This window comes from Pongo abelii, chromosome 1, assembly GCF_028885655.2.
Source record: "Pongo abelii isolate AG06213 chromosome 1, NHGRI_mPonAbe1-v2.0_pri, whole genome shotgun sequence".
Taxonomy (NCBI): domain Eukaryota; kingdom Metazoa; phylum Chordata; class Mammalia; order Primates; family Hominidae; genus Pongo; species Pongo abelii.
Genome location: NC_071985.2, coordinates 195,485,687 through 195,500,108, shown reverse-complemented (window position 1 = coordinate 195,500,108; position 14,422 = coordinate 195,485,687).

Genomic DNA, 14,422 nt, shown 5'->3' with positions numbered 1-14,422 from the left:
TGCTGTGTTTGGGGGTAAGCAGAGGATGGAAAGGAAGCCCTTTCCCCTCCCTGCATCTGTCACCTGACAGCCATGCTCAGATCGGGTTAATGAAACTGTGGTGCCCCAGGCAGCTGGGCAGCCCCCCCCTGCCCTGAATCAGCCTGACTCATTTACAGCTTTCTCCCAGTTACCCCAAAGGCTTCTCTCAGAGGTGACAAATGTAGGGGGTTGGTTTCGGGTTTCATGTTTTCACATTACTGGGTGGAAAAAAGAAGAAAAAAAAAACACCTTTCCAAACCAAAAAAACCAGCTTCTATAGCAGAAACAACTTGTCCCGAGAGCACTGAAAATTTCCCCATCCTCTCCTCATCTGCTCAGAGACACTGAGACCAGTGATGGAGGGGTTAAGGGGAGGGGTTGGAGTCAGGCTGAGTGGAGTGTTGGGGACAGCCCCTTTGGAGGTGGCAGCACCTGTCTTCCTGCTTATAGGCAGGGGAGGACCTTTGCAGGGCCCTCCAGCTCTGAAGCCTGTGGTCTCCAGTGCCCAGAGATGGATTGCCAGGGCATGGGACAGTGAACTCAGGGTGGTGAGGGACCAGGGAAGGAAGGGACCATCTCCCCTCCCTAGCTAATTTGATCCCAGGAAGTCTGGGACAGGTGTCCCTCCCTGGCAGAGGGTTCTTGAGGTGGAGTGGTAGGTGGAATATAGAAGGTCCATCTGGCACATGGAGCCTAGGGGGCAGCACCCCCTCCTCTTGCTGGCTGGTAGCAATGTAGACCACCCCAGTCCCCCGCCAGGGGCAGATGGTCTCCATAGCAGATGGAGACTAGGCCGGCAGTGGCAGGATGGGCTTTCTAGTCTCAGCCTGGCCACTCTGGCTAATAAGACAATCCGGGGGCAGTGACAGGGCTAACTGCTGGTGTGTGTGCGTGTGTGTGTGTGTATGTGTGTGTGTATATATAGGTGTGTAGGAGAGGGAGCCCTGGCCTTATTGGGCCATTCTGGGGGAGAAGTAAAGAGGAGCCCCAGACAGAGTCAGTGGATCTTTGGGGCCCCCTCAAGTTTGCCATAAGCGTGGCAGGCTCTCAGCGCCTGGGCTCCTGAAGCTGCCCTGGTTCTTGTGTGAAGGGGCCGGCTCCTGGGGTGGGAGCCTCTGCTGCAGCTGGAGCCTGGACTGCTTGATTTAGACCCCCTGCCAGGTCCCCAGAGCTCAGGGCCTGGGCAGCAGCTCCTCCCAGAGGACGCGCCCGTTTATTATGCGCTCCTGCTCCCTCCTGGCTCGGGCAGGCAGCGGCCTTCATTAGTGGAGGAGCTGGGGTCTGTTTTGGCTGCCTCATCAGCATCAGTGAACTGCGTCCCTGCGAGATTTGATACAATTTAATTAACCTAATTAAAAGCTCTGATTGCAGAGATGATTGGGGTAGCGCCAGCAGCGACTGCATATTTATAATGAGCTGCAAGGTGTGGGACCGCAGCCAAACGCCACGCATCCTAATGAGCGGGAGCCGGGAGCCAGGGAGCGGGAGACGGAACGTTTATTTTTGGCAACAATGCCCAGTTCCTCCCTGCCAGGGAGTCAGAGACCCGGGGAGCAGAGACGGACCTGCCCACTGTGCTCTTCCGCACAAGGTGGAAGCAGAAATGTGTGCTGTCCACTGGTTCTAGGGCCCTTGGACGCTCCAGGAGCACACAGTGCCCATGTTTCTGTTTGTAGAGTAGGGGGCTGGGACCCCAGCCATGCACTTTTCCTGCTTCTCATCTCTGGGAGTCAGGGGCTGCCTTCTGAACCGGGGCCTTGCTGTGAGGAAACAGGACCCGGCAGAACCACCTCGTTTCCAGGCTCCAGGATCCCTGGGCTGTTTTCTCAAACTTGCCAAGGAAGAGACAGGGGCTGGCAGGACTGAGGCTGAGAGGCTGCCTGGGAGTCAGAAAAGGGGTCTGAATATCCAGGAGTCCCAGATGAGGATCCTGGGCCTGGGACAGAAAGGAGAAACAGGAGGGGCAAACTTCCCACTCATCCTGGAAGCTGGGGAGCCCTGTCCCCATCTCCTCACTCCCTTTGAGGACCCTGCCCAGGGAGGCCAGCTGCCCTGGACTCTTCCTCTCTTCTCCCACTGCCTCTGTCTGGGGAAGTCTTGGTTTGTCTGACTCAGCGTTTCCGCTGTAAATCACATCTAATAATACCGAGAGTGAGAGCTGAGACGGAGGTGCTGTGGGTGAAGGGGCACCGGGGAGGAGGGGCACGCCGCCTAGGTGCCAATGGGTGTTGTGCAGGGAGGGAGCTCTGAGGCGGCAGGAATGGGGGCTGGGCCCTGAGGAAGAAGGTGGGAGCAGCCTGCCACTCCTGCCCCCATTCCTGCTCTGGAGCTTGTGTAGGTCATGAGCTCAGCCAGGCTGGCCCAGCCCCCCAGTGCTTTGAGTGCCGCCAGGACAAGATGAGATTTGTCCCAGCCTACCTTGCAGAGTTGCAGCTGTTTAGCTCCCTTATCAATCTTCTCTGTGGGTTTAATCATCTCTCTGTCATCCTGCTGGGGTAGCCCTCCCCTAACTGAAGCCCCCAGAGGGGCTGGAGCTTCTCAGCCCCAGCTTTCCTCCAGTCCCCCTCCCCCAGACAAGCATCTTTCCCCACCTGACTTCCCTTGTGGGAGACAGAGGGTGGGCCAGGGCGGCTTTGCTCCAGGTTTAGTCTCAGTGGCAGGGGTGAATGTCCTTGTTTTTGCAAGATGTAAACAGGATGAAGGGTGGGTAGAGGTGGCACTGGCAGAGAATCTGTCCCAGCTGGGTCCTCAAGGTCTTTGACTCCATTCCAGCCTGGGTAGAACAGGGCCTAGAGGTCGGCTATGAGGGCTTTCTGCCCAGAACCAGGAGATTCTTGCGTAGGTGCACGATCCTTCCCTCCTGCCAGCCCCTTGGGAGCTGCGGCCAGCCAGCCAGCTCTGGCCTCCTTCCCTGGGTGGGTCCTGTGGGGCTCAGGGGCCCGTGGGCAGTAACCACGAGCCCACGGCTTTGTGTGCATCTTGGGAAGGAGGGCGCACAGGAGTCAATGGAGCCTGTGTTGTGGTCCAGGCGGGGAGCCAGGGCGCAAGGGGTTCTGGGGCTGCCCCAGTGCTGACGTGCAAGATGACCTTCAGGGCCACGCTTCGGCCCTCTGCTGTGCTCTCCTTCCCTGCTGAGCATCTGGAGAATGGGCAAGGAGGTGGCATGGGATGGGGTATGTGCCCCCAGAGGGAACATGAGAAAGAGGGCCCTTCTTCCCCTGCTCCCCACTCCTCACCCTAGGCCTTGTCTGTGCAAATGGAAGGCCAGCGCCTCCCCATTTCTCGAAAGGGGATGTAAAGTCCCAGAGAGGGTTGGGATCTGGCCGAACATCACCCAGCTTGTCCTCAAGGCAGGGACTGTGAGACCCCTGCAGAGGGTCCCTCAGGAGGGAACCAAAGGTTCTGGAGGGCCACCAACCAGTCCTGGGCTGGAGGGGGCTTGTTAGGTTCAGCATAAGGCTGGGCTCTGGAAGACAATGGAGTGTTAATGAGGCTTTGGTCCTGGTCTCACATGACCTGACCAGGCAGGGTGGGTGGACTGCACGTGGCTGAGTTGCCTGGGCTGACCTTTGGTCGCTGGCTAGGGAAGAGAGGAAGCCATGAAGGCTCCTGCCCACTCCATGCCCTGGGCACCCTGACACTCCCTCCCCAGGAACTGCCCTCTGGGCACACACTTTGTCTTCCACCTACCTTCTTCTTTAGTCTTTCTCTTTTCTCTGCCACGTGTAGGAGCATGTGTACAATATGTGTGTATTTGTGTGTGAGAGTGTATGTCTGTGTGACTGTGAGAAGTGAGGCATAGGATGAAAGGGAGAGAAGAGACCCTCTTTCTGGGTTCTTCCCTATCAGGAATAAAGACTGAGTTTCAGCCAGGCACAGTGGCTCACACCTGTAATCCTAGCACTTTGGGAGGCTGAGGTGGGCAGATTGCCTGAGCTCAGGAGTTTGAGACCATCCTGAGCAACATGGTAAAACCCTGTCTCTACTAAAAATAAAAAAAATTAGTTGGGCATGGTGGCGCGTGCCTGTAATCCCAGCCACTCGGGAGGCTGGCTAAGGCAGGAGAATCGCTTGAACCCGGGAGGCGGAGGTTGCAGTGAACAGAGATGGGACCACTGCACTCCAGCCTGGGTGACAGAGCAAAACTCCATGTAAAAAAAAAAAAAAAAAAAAAAGACTGGGCGCGGTGGCTCATGCCTGTAATCCCAGCACTTTGGGAGGCCGAGGCAGGTGGATCACTTAAGGTCAGGATTTCAAGACCAGGCTGGTCAACATGGTGAAAACCCGTCTCTACTAAAAATACAAAAATTAGCTGGGCGAGGCCGGGTGTGGTGACTCATGCCTGTAATCCCAGCACTTTGGGAGGCCGAGGTGGGCAGATTGCTTGAGGTCAGGAGTTTGAGACCAGCCTGGCCAACATGGTGAAACCCCATCTCTACTAAAAATGCAAAAAATTTGTTGGGTGTGGTGGTTCATGCCTGTAGTCCTAGCTACTCAGGAGGCTGAGGCAGGAGAATCGCAGTGAGCTGAGATCGCGCCACTGCACTCCAGCCTGGGCGACAGAGCAAGACTGTCTCAAAAGAAAAAAAAAAATTATCTGAGCATAGTGATGGGCACCTGTAGTTCCAGCTACTTGGGAGGCTGAGGCAGGAGAATTACTTGAACCCAGGAGGTGGAGGTTGCAGTGAACAGAGATCGGGCCACTGCACTGCAGCCTGGGTGACAGAAAAAAAAAAGACTGAGTTTTTTCCACTGTGGGGATACCACCACGGATGGGGCCAAGGTGTATGTGCGTGTGCCTCTGCATGTGTGTGCATGGGAGTGGATGCACGTGCTCATGTGGAGGGCAGTGCTCCATGCTCTGCCTTGTCCTTTGACCTGTATCCTCCTCTGGTGGGAGAGGTGACTTCTATGGTCAGCATCTTCCAGCTCAGGCTGGAACCAGAGCTGTGACAGAACCAGAGCTGTGATGGAACCAGAGCTGTGACAGAGCCAGAGTGTCATTTTTTTTTTAATCTTTTTGAGACCGGGTCTCACTCTGTTGCCCAGGCTGGAGTGCAGTGATGCGATTGTGGCTCACTGCAGCCCTGACCTCCTGGGCTCAAGTGATCCTCCCACCTCAGCCTCCCAAATAGCTGGGACTACAGGTGCACACCACCATACCTAGCTAATTTGTAAAATATTTTGTAAATATGGGGTCTTGCTATGTTGTCCAGGCTGGTCTCAAACTTCTGGGCTCAAGTGATCTTTCCACCTCAGCCTCTCCAATTGCTGGGATTACAGGCATAAGCCACCATGCCTGGGCCACACTTAGGATTATTATTTTTTATTTATTTATTTTTAATTAATTTTTTTTTGAGACAGTTTCGTTCTTGTTGCCCAGGCTGGAGTGCAATGGTGCGGTCTCAGCTCACTGCAATCTCTGCCTCCTGGGTTCAAGCGATTCTCCTGCCTCAGCCTCCCATGTAGCTGGGATTACAGGCGCCTGCCACCACGCCCAACTAATTTTTTTTTTGTATTTTTAGTAGAGACGGGGTTTCACCATGTTGGCCAGGCTGGTCTCAAACTCCTGACCTCAGGTGATCCACCCACCTCGGCCTCCCAAACTGCTGGGATTACAGGCGTGAGCCACCGCAACCAGCCCACACTTAGGATTATTGAAGGGGTTTATCTGCCCCACCTCTTCCCTCGCCAAGATGCTAAGGTGGATGTAGCAAAGGGGTTTATCTGAAGAGACTATTCCCCTGAAGTCCCCAGGAGGTTGAGGTCCAGGGCCTCAGAGAAGGGGCAAACCAGTGTGAATGACACAGCAGCTGAAAGGAAGCCCAAGGCCCAACTTTGTCATATTACATATATTGTGTGAAGCTTTTCTGGTGAATACTCCTTTGCTGGGAGCACCATCCAATTTTCTCACTAGGGCTGGTCCACCCCTAAACCTTTCTGGTTGCCCTGAGAGTTTGGGGCAGGAAGCTAAGCTCCCGCCTGGGATGAGATGAGGGTGGGGCACCCAGGCATGGGCATGAGGAGGCATCTGGGTGAGAGGGGACAGCACATGTGCCCTTAAACTCTCCAGGCTTCTCTCAAATTAACAGCTTCAGGTGGTGTGGCCGAGTAGTGTTTCTGGGTGATCCTACCTCCTCCCTTTTGTGTCCTTTGGCTGCCACCCTGCATAGAGTCCTCTGAATCTCCTCAGGTACTGGGGGAGACAGTATGGGAATGGTCCTTAGCAGTGGAGTGGAAAGGACAGGGCCTGAAGGGGCTGGGATGGTGGCTTTGTATGACCCCATGGGGCTGAGTTTGAGGATGGGCAGAGGCCAGGGCTGAGGCTAGAGCTGGGATTTGAAGTTGGAGCTGAGTTGAACGTGGACTAAAGTGAGATGTTTGAGGTTGGGTTGGAAGGGCGTCTCCTTCAGTCTTGACAGGATTCTGAGATGTCTATATTTGGAGTTCAAGGCAGATGTTCTCCCCCAGGTGAAGAGAATGTTTGGTGTCAGCTCTCCCCTTGGAGGCTGGGGTGGGACACATCCCCTCCCCCTGCTCCCCACAGCCAGGCAGAGTCATACATCACCAAGGGGCTGGGCTCCCTAGATGTATTGCCCTCATGCATCACTATAGCAACCCCACTCTAATCTGCATTATTCTAATGTGGTCCCCTCCCCACTGTGATGTGTAGCTGGGGTCTTAGAGCTGCTAGGCCCCTTTGCCGAGAGTCTGCTCCATCCACCCCATCTTGCCTCTCTTCACCCTGTGCATGGGACTCTTTGTGAGGCTGGGTGTGGAGGTGGGTCTGGCCCATCAGCCTACCCACCTACTTCCCCAGTGAGGGGAAGTAGGAGGCCATGTGTCCCCGGCCCTGGCACACGAGCGCCTGACGCACCGACCCACGCCAGCTTGCCCAGCCTGGGGACCTGAGGCCTTGGGGTTGGGGGCCAGGGCTGGACAATGGCTGCATTCCGGCTGTTAGCCACAGGCCCCCATTGTTCCTGTGGACACTGCCTGCTTGAGGGCCGAGATTCTGGCCCTCACCCCGTGTGGGGCGTAGGATGCTCCCTGGACCACTCCCCCGGGGACCATAGAGGGATGATTCATGGGGTGGCCAGGGCAGAGCAGGCCCCAGCTGTGCCCAGATTCTGGGCCTGGGAGGGGGAGCAACTGAGGGTTGTTTGTGTCAGGGGAGGGGGGTTGAATAGCCAGAGGACTCCAGGCCCTGGACGCCAACCACGTCATCTCCTACCCTGCCTCGTGTGTGGGCCGGCCAGAGAGGCCCCATTGTCAGGGGAGCAGGCCCACCCAGGCTGGAAGGGAAGCGAGAACTGAGGAGGAACACCTCAAACTGGGAAAACCCATAGACCCCAAAGTCTGCACTGCTGGGGAAACTGAGATTCAGAGAATGGCAGGGTCTTGCTCAAAGTCACACAGCTAGGTGGTGACAGTTCCCAGCTGGTGGTGATATCTCCCTATATCTTCCTGGAGATGCTGCTGCCATTTCTGACGGAAACCGAGTCCCATTGGTGACTTCAGTTTTGGCAGAAGTTATGTTCATGAACTCCTTCCTCTTCCCCACTTCCTTTGAAATCCCTCCAGTTTAGGTTAGCACTTGCGTCCCTGGAGTAAGGAATTGGAGGCTGGGCACGGTGGCTTACACCTGTAATCCAGCACTTTGGGAGGCCAAGGTGGGAGGATTGCTTGAGGCCAGGAGATGGAGACTAGCCTGGGCAACCTAGTGAGACACCCTGTCTCTACAGAAAGAAAACAAAATTAGCCAGCTGTGGTGGCACATGCCTGTACCCTGTAGCCCTAGCTATTTGGGAGGCTGAGGTGGGAGGATTGCTTGAGCCTAGGAGTTCAAAGTCGCAGTGAGCTATGATCACGCCACTGCACTCCAGCCTTGACAACAGAGAAAAAAAAATAGAGCTAAGGGGAGTCCTAGGGCCATGCAGAGTCCATATGGACAACACTTTCTGTGGGGCCCTCAAGAAATGAGTGGGGCCTGGAGGTTCCCAGTCTCTGACACACAGGATGCATAGATGCAACAATCAACTTCATTGTTTCCTCCCAATTTTTTCATGTAGGCCCTCGTATACCTACCGTATATGACTTCAGAGTTAGGGAAGGGAAGAGACTAATCTAGGAGTGTTCTGAGAATGGAGGGACTGGTCTTATCTATCTTTGTGCTCAACATAGGGCCTGGTTGTTAAATTGGATGATTGGATGAGCGGATGGTAGATGCATGGGTAAGTGGTTGAATAGGTAGTTGAAGGGTGGATGGATGAATGGGTGAGTGGATGAGTGGGTAGATGGATGAGTGGATGGGTGGGTGGGTTGATGAATGGGTGAGTGGATGGATGTAGAATAGATGGATGGAGGAATGAATGGGAGAATGCCTGTTTCATACACTGAGGTCCAGGGATGACAAATGACCCAACTTGGGATGAACAGTGGAGTGAGGCCTGGATGCAGGTACCTGGGCACCACCTTTGAGGCTTGGTTGTGCTGTGGCATGTTTTGGTGGTCAACCTCTGGGCAGAGATGCAGAAGAAGCAGGAATTGAGACCTAAAGGAATCTATAGACAGACTTAGTTTTACGGTGTGTGACTCCACAGGGTCTTTGACCCTGAGTTGAATTTTCTGTGCTGGAGTTAAAGGAGGGGGAAAGGGGCCACTGGTGGAAGGGTCCCGGGAAGGGCAAGAAAGTAAATGAGTGGAGTCTAAGGGTTCAGGCTGAGTGACTTTGGCTCTTTGGGATTAGGCCCAGAGCCAGGACCCCCCTGCACCTTGCCCCCAGGCAAACACTCACTTATTCTTCATGACCCAGCTTGATGGTACCACTCTGTATGAGGCCTTCCCTAACCCTCTGAGTGCTGTCTCCCCAGAACCTAGGACAGAACCTTAGTCCATGGAAGGGGACCAGTGCACATGAGTGAGGTCATGGGGATGCTACAAAGTGGCATAAGTAGAGAATAGGTTGAGAGACTGTATCTATCGCTAATTTTCTGGGTTATCTCAGTTAAGGCCCTCAATATCCTTGGGCGTCAGTTTCCTCACCTGTAGGCTGGGGATGGGATCTTGAGCTTTTCTTTCTGGAGTGGTTTTGAGAATGAAGAGAAATAATTCTAGGCCGGGGAAGCACTGGGCATTATTTTTCTGCACTGCTTAAACTCAGCAATAATATAATAATATATATTGTACATATAAAATTATTTTTATAGCCAACATTTAATGTGCACTTGCAATGTGCCAGGCTGTCTTCTAAGTGTTTACATATATCATCTCTCATCTACTCCTCACAGCAATTCTACAAAGAAGGCACTATTATTATCTTCATTTACCGATGAGGAAACTGAAGTTTGGAAGGCTTAAGTATCTTGCCAAAAGTCTCAAGGGTAATAGGTGGTGCAGCCAGGATGAATGTCTGGGCAGCTGCCAGGGCCCACATTCTTAGGCGCTACATGGAACTGCGCAGTATATGGAGGCTTGGAGTGGATCAATCAGAAGGGCTTCCTGACGGTCTTGATGATCCCAGGCAAGTTACACAACTTCCTTGAGCCTCATGAGATTTAAGTTGAGCACAGAGAAAGAGAAGAGCCCTATGTTGAGCACAGAGATAGATAAAAACGAGTCTCTCTGTTTTCAAAATACACACTGATAGTGGGTTAGTGGAGGGAGGGGCAGCTTTACCCTATCACCCTTGGTCCCCAGCTTTTCTCCCTGGCCCAGTCCTGAGTCCTGAAGCCTCCCCTGCCTTGGGCAAATACCCAAGCACTGAACACACTGTTTGCCCCAGCAGGGGGTGCCATGGACCTGGGAGTCCATGTCCCAGGTCCATATCCAGGGCATCTGAGTGGGCTCTGGGAGTCAGAAAAAGTGGGCTTTATCCCAGCTTCTGTCATTAACAAATCTTGCTGCCTTGGACAAGTCACTCTGGGTACCACTTTCCTCATCTATAAAATACAAATAATTAATGTGAAGTAGTGAAAATAAAGCACAAAGGAGTGATGGGAAAGTATCTCAGAATGCCTTGGACAGAGTGGGGTCCGTGGTAAAAGTTCATTACATTATGGTTTTCTTCCCTGTTCACTTGTTTCTGCACAATGCCCTGTTCAGGCCTCACAATAAAACAGCTTTCAGGCCGGGCATGGTGGCTCACACCTGTAATCCCAGCACTTTGGGAGGCTGAGGTGGGTGGATCATCTGAGGTCAGGAGTTTGAGACCAGCCTGGCCAGCATGGTGAAACCCCCCTGTCTCTACTAAAAAAATACAAAAATTAGCCAGGTGTGGTGGCGGGCACCTATAATCCCAGCTACTGGGGAGGCTGAGGCAGGAGAATGGCGTGAACCCAGGTGGTGGAGGTTGCAGTGAGCTAAGATTGCACCACTGCACTCCAGCCTCGGCCACAGAGGGAAACTTCGTCTCCAAAAAAAAAAAAAAAACCAACAACAACAAAAAAACCAGCTTTCATTTATTCATCACTTATGTAAACTCTATATGCATATTATCCCACTTAATTCTCAAAACAACTCTATGATCAGGGAACTGCCTTTGTTACCATACCAGGAAATGGGGGCACAGAAATGTAGGTAGTTGGCCTAAAGTCACAAAACTGATAGGAAGTGGAGACAGGATTTGTGCTCAGGTGTCTGGTCCCAGAGCCCCTGTCTTTCACCATTCTGCTCTCTACCTCCTCGGAGGCGTGGATACCTTCTGGAGGGACTGTGATGACAAGGGGAAAAGGCAGGTGACCCACAGAGGCTGGAGGGTGCCTGGCCATGGGCTAGGTCTGTCCATGAGCTGCTTGGGTCAGCTCTACCAGCTTCTGTGTGGATGGAGCAATCCCTCCTCTCCAGGCCAGCCCAGCTCCAGGGAAGGCCCAAGGATGGGGACAATATCCCATTCCAGGCCACGGAGCAGTGGTAACGCAGGGTCCAGGTCTGCTCCGGCTCTTGCTCTTGCTCAGAGCTGAATAATCTGGAGCCTTTGAAGAAGGATTTCTGAAAAGCCATCAGGAGTGAATCATTGACTTAGGGAGGCGATGAATCAACGGGGAGTTCATAAAACGGCAAATGAATCGGGTGTGAGAGCGACAGAGCCACTGCTATTCCCCAGAACCCTCCAGGGACAGAGAGCTGAGAGAAAAGAAATAAAAATAACACGGGGCCTTACGCCTGCCACAAACCCCAGGCAGCCCCTCCTTCCAAGTGGGAAGACAGAGTGGGGCAGAGGGATGGGACCCACTGGTGGGTGAAGTGGGGCCAGAGGGAGGCTCCCGGGGGCACTCCTAGCTCTCTGGGTCCAGGCTGTGGGTGTAATTAGCAAATGCCTTTTCACTTCTTTTCAGGAGCCCTCATAAGAAAGAACACTGATTTTGACGAACACCCAAAATAATGTGAGATCAGGCACCATGCATTATGCATGAGGTCTGATTTAACATGAACATTATTTCTTGTGTACGAGACCATATGCCTCCGTGCTGTCTCTGCAGCCTAATAATACCCAGACCCACCCTGGTCAGGCTCAGCAGGAGACATGTCCACTGGTGTGTGTGTGTTGGGGGCAGGGATTGGAGCAAAGCTCTCCTGGTACTCAGGTCATCTGAGGAGAACCCACTCAGATGCCCAGGAGCAGGGTGGGTAGTGGGAGGTGGGTCATGCCCTTGGAGAAAGACCAATGTAACCAAGTGAATGTGCCACAGTGCGTGCGCGCGCGTGCGCACGTGTGTGTGTGTGTGTGTGTGTGTGTGTGACATCAGGAGCCCGTGACTAGGTGATGCTGGGTTCATTGCATAGCAATGTGGGGGCATATGCATAGCTGAGGTTTTACTGCACAAGAAGGACTACGGCAGGAATGGATAGATCTAATTGCTGTGTGTGTTTGTATATATACACGCATATGTATGTGTGGGGGTGTGTGTTTAAAAAATAAGATCACACATACATACAAACACACAGCCTAACTTTAATTATCTGAAAGGAGCAGGAAGAGATCTGGGAGGAGCTGGGACAATGATGGACAGGAATGTGTTTGGAAAGCAGTTTAGGGGCAAGTGCTTGGAAATCCTGAGAGAAGGGGACCAGGTCAAATGTTGCAAAGGATGGCCGTGTGTGCTTAATCAAATATTACATGTGCCAGGTACTTAGTGACTCTCAAGAGCTCAGTGCCAAAGACCAGAAAGCTGGTCTTAGAGCGCCCAAACTGTGGTTTGGGTGTGACCACGGGTGTCTTAGCATGCGTGTGAGTGAGCAAGGTGGTGAGAGCCTGGATTGGGGTTTTAACTAGTTGAGGGGAGGAGTGATGGGGATGGGGATGAGTGGAGAGAGAGAGAGGAGGTGGTGTATGATTGTGGGTTTCTGAGAGTGGCTATGTGAATGGGTGGGGTGGAAGATGAGAGGGAAGGGTCATGGATTAGTGTGTGTGTGTGTGTGTGTGTGTGTGTGTGTGTGTGTGTGTGAGAGAGAGAGAGAGAGAGAGAGGCAGGCTTGCTTCTTTTGGAGGCTAAAGTTGCCTCTGCTCTAACTGGCAGTCCTTCTCGAAGAGCCCACTTGAAGCTGACTTTTTGAGGGCATGCTTAGGTTCAAGGTGGCTCTGGTAACTGCTACCAGGTCCCAGTTCAGGGACCAATAGAGGGCAGTCCTCCCACACGGAGGCCTCAAGAAGCAGCAAGGGGAGCCCTAAATGGCCAAACACCATTTCAACTCCAGAGCCTTCAAATGTGACAGGCAGGGACAAAACGGATGGCTCATCCAGCTACCTCTGGTCTTAGTCTCCGAGCCAGAGGCCCTGGGTAGATCATCTTGGCTGAGCTTAGGAGAGCAACTAGGCCTGATAACCAGTCTCCTTTCACTCCACCTCTGCTTAGGTGGATCTCCTTTTTGGAGCTGAGGCCCTGCTAGGGAAAGTTCCAGGGAGGGAGGCAGCCTGGCCCTGGGTGTGTCATTGGAGGCCCAGAGCCTCTCCAGGGGAGGATGAGTTCTAAACGGCTCTAAGTGGGCAACTGCGATTGGGGGTCAGTTAGTCCTATGGACATCCAGTCAAGTCCTAAGGTCAAGGGATGATTGCATAGGACCTAAGGCATGCAACATATAAACTAGTGCAACCTTCTGGGCAGTAGGTGGGGGAGAATATAATGTCCTCACGCCTCAAGGCAGGGTACCTTCTGGGTTTGCCTTGATGACCACAGGTGACTAAGATGACCATTTTCCTTCCTTTTGGTATTGGCCAACCTCCATTCTACAAATGTTCTTCCTGCTCAAAGCATTAGCAGTGTAGCCTGGGTTTTCTTTTCCCTCTCCTACCTCTGGGATTGGCTGTGGCTTTGCACACACAACAGCATACACACAAATTCTTACACTAACTTGCAGAGGTTCACATGAGGAGAGAGTTCTAACTACCATAATCTGTGGCCACATCGACATAAACAATAATTTTGCTCAAGTGAGATACGGAAGGAGATGGAATCAGAAAATTCTCAATATGCTAGGGAAAGCTTGGACTTCCTTGGAGGTCGATGCTAGGGACACATACCTCTCCTGAACAAAAGGAAGTCTGAGGCTCTCAGGCATAAGCAGGTAGATATACATACCCTTGGGACGGAGAGACTGCATCAAGCCCACAGTTGGCTGTGCTTGTCCTAACTCTATTCTATCCAGGGAAAAAGATTTCTCTTTCTTATAAAGTGCTGAGATTCCTACCGTCTAGGGGCTTTCTGCGACCAAGGGGTTGATCACTGGGTAGCTATCCCACGCTGGTGTCTCATTAAGCCAAATCCTTGCAAAGTAAAAGATTTTCTTCCATCCCCTTTTCCACTTTTTTTTTTTTTCATTTTTTTGTTCTACTCCTCAGCTGCTGCTTGTTCTTGGGAGGCTGCTTTGTTTTGCTGTTTTTGAGTTGACTTGCTTAAATAATAAACCCACCCTCTTGTAGAGGATTAAGCAGACAATTAGGAAATCAATCAATCAATTGGTGTCAGCTGCAGACAGAGGCCGGTGAAAGGCCTCATCTTCCCGGTGGCCCTTTCCAACCTCAAAACCTGCTGAGGCTCTGAGCCGTGCAGGCGGCGGGAGCTCTCAGCTTCATTTGCTTCCATTTCAGAGCCTTGAGGCTGGGACAAATCCAGGAATGGAGAAATGAGGGAGCAGGGAGGAGTGTGTGGCGGCTTCAAAGTTTTGTACTTGGTGGAGTAGGAAATGAGAGGCTGAGGCAGGGTGGTCAGTGGTTCCTGGCTATGCCATTGCCCAGCTGGCCGGTATGTTGCCAGCTTCCTCTTTAGGAAACATGGGAGGGAAGGGTACCTGGCCCACCAGTGTGGGGAATGGCTGGGACACAGGTGCCAATTACAGGGCTATTCGCTCACCTGGCTGGACTGAACTGAGGAGGAGAAGAAAAAAGGAGCAGGGAGTGAGGGGC